The following is a 216-nucleotide window of genomic DNA, read 5'->3' as shown; positions in this document are numbered from 1 at the left end:
GTTGTGTGTACACACATTGTGAAGTTGTAGTGTTGTGTTGCACACACATTTTCAACTTTAAACTAAGTGACTCTTCATATTGGCTCCACCAGTTCATGCTCCCCCTTCACTGCCTCTTCTCTAGCATATGGTATTATCAGGTTTTAGATTATTTTTCTCAATGGAATAGGTTCAGAATAACATGCCTTTCATTTTAATTTGTATTTCTTTGATTAT

This window comes from Microtus ochrogaster, chromosome 24 (assembly GCF_000317375.1).
Source record: "Microtus ochrogaster isolate Prairie Vole_2 chromosome 24, MicOch1.0, whole genome shotgun sequence".
Lineage (NCBI taxonomy): Eukaryota > Metazoa > Chordata > Mammalia > Rodentia > Cricetidae > Microtus > Microtus ochrogaster.
Note: the sequence above shows the minus strand (reverse complement) of the source record.